Below are 2,119 nucleotides of genomic sequence, written 5' to 3'. Positions count from 1 at the left end.
GGACCACAGGCACCTGCCACAACGCCTGGCTATATTTTGGTCGCTGCTGTCATTGTTGTTTGGCGGGCCTGGGCTGGATTCGAACCCGCCACCTTAGGTGTATGTGGCTGGCGCCTTAGCCACTTGAGCCATAGGCGCCAAGCCAGCACTAGCTTTTTGATTAGGGATGTGAAGCTTTTTAATAGGAATGTGTAGCCCAAAGATAATTCAATTGAGTGAGTCACTTCACTTACTGAAGTCTCCATTTCTGCACCCAAGAACATCAGTAGCAACAAAAATATGGAGCGTTTCACGAATTTGCATGTCATCCTTGTGCGGGGGCTATGCCAATCTCTGTATTGTTCTAATTTTAGTATATGTGCTGCTACAGCAAGCATAGGAAACTAATTTTAAACGGAAAAAAAGATATCAAACATATGAGGTCAGACAAATAAGCTCACAAATTGTCTTGGAAAAAATGTTATGAAGGGTGGACTAGGCGCTGGCATTGGTGTATAGCTTCCCAAGAGGAGTACTTCAGAGGTGACACTATAGTGATACTCAGCAGTGAGGTATGTAGCACTTTCTTGAGGATGATTTCATGAACCTGATTGTCTGATCTCATATTTGATGATATATCATTTGCGCAAATAAAAAAACATTTTTATGTTTTATGTAAACATGGAAAGCTAAACACTAAAGGGTCATGGTGGTTATTTACGATTTGTAAGAGCATAGCTGCAGTTTATTCTTTGTGCATTTCTATTAAATTTTCTTCAGTTAACCTAGATTAATTTTTTTTTTTTTTTTGAGACAGTCTCAAGCTGTCACCCTGGGTAGAGTGCCGGGGCGTTACAGCTCATAGCAACCTCAAACTCCTGAGCTTAAGTGATTCTCTTGCCTCAGCCTCCCAAGTAGCTAGGGGACCACAGGTGCCCACCACAATGCCTGGCTATTTTTGGTTGTAGTTGTCATTGTTGTTTGGTGGGCCCAGGCTGGATTCAGACTCACCAGCTTCGGTTTATGTGACTCGTGCCCTGGCCACTTGAGCTACAGGCACCGAGCCTAATCTAGATTAGTTTTATAATTTGGAGGAAAAACAAATTTGTCTATTTTCTTTTTTTGAGACAAAGTCTTAAAATTCTGTTGCTGAGGGTAGAGCGCGATGGCAATCTGCCCAGTTCTGAGCATCCTCAATCTCCTGGGCTCAAGCAGTCCTCCTGCCTCAGTCTCTCGAGAAGCTGGGACTACAGGCACATGGCATCACTTCCAGCTAATTTTTCTAACTTTGGTAGAAACGGTGTGTCACTCTTGCACCGGCTTGTCTTGAATACCTGAGCTCAAAGGATACTCCTGCTTTGACCTCCCAGAGTGCTAGGATTACAGGTGTGAGCCACCATGTCCAGCCTATTAATATGCTTTATTACCATTTACTATATATGTTTATGACATTGGTTTCTTTTTTATATTTTACCATACCATTTATTACCATTATTTATTTTATTTTATTATTTATTTATTTTTTTGAGACAGAGTCTCAAGCTGTCCCCCTGGGTAGAGTGCCATGGTGTCACACAGCTCACAGCAACCTCCAACTCCTGGGCTTAGGCGTTTCTCTTGTCTCAGCCCCCCAAGTATCTGGGACTACAGGCACCCGCCACAACGCCCAGCTATTTTTTTGTTGCAGTTCAGCTGGGGCCAGGTTTGAACCTGCCACCCTTGGTATATGGGGCCAGTGCCCTATCCACCGAGCCACAGGCGCAGCTCTTTATTTTTTTTTAAGAAACAGAGTCTCACTTTGTTGCCATCAGTAGAGTGCTGTGGTGTCACAGCTCACAGCAACCTCCAGCTCTTGGGCTTAGGCGATTCTCTTTTCCTTAGCCTCCCAAGTAGCTGGGACTACTGACGCCTGCCACAATGCCCAGCTATTTTTTTGTTGTGGAGCCAGGTTGAACGTGCTACCCTTGTTATATGGGGCCAGTGCCCTGCTCACTGAGCTACATACAGGTGCCGCCCCTATTTATTACCATTCTTCATTTAATTGTTCCTTATTAAGCATTTAGGCTGGTTCAATTTTGAGTAATATAAATAATGTTACAGCGAATATTTTTGTCTATGACTTTTTTTTTTTTTTTTTTTT

The 2,119-nt window shown here is 43.2% G+C and overlaps 1 protein-coding gene and 1 pseudogene across 1 annotated transcript in view; one reads left to right on the top strand and one right to left on the bottom strand.

The window, feature by feature from the left end:
- The window catches only part of TAF1 (TATA-box binding protein associated factor 1), a 119,365-nt gene that overhangs the window by 21,840 nt on the left and 95,406 nt on the right, over positions 1 to 2,119 (top strand). The gene's annotated exons all lie outside the window — the stretch shown is intronic.
- Positions 274 to 373, bottom strand: LOC111722157 (annotated as a pseudogene).

The sequence above is a fragment of the Otolemur garnettii genome, unplaced genomic scaffold (assembly GCF_000181295.1).
Source record: "Otolemur garnettii isolate 467f Iridium unplaced genomic scaffold, OtoGar3 scaffold00219, whole genome shotgun sequence".
NCBI classification, from domain to species: Eukaryota; Metazoa; Chordata; class Mammalia; order Primates; family Galagidae; genus Otolemur; species Otolemur garnettii.
Note: the sequence above shows the minus strand (reverse complement) of the source record. Positions and strands in the feature narration are given on the sequence as shown.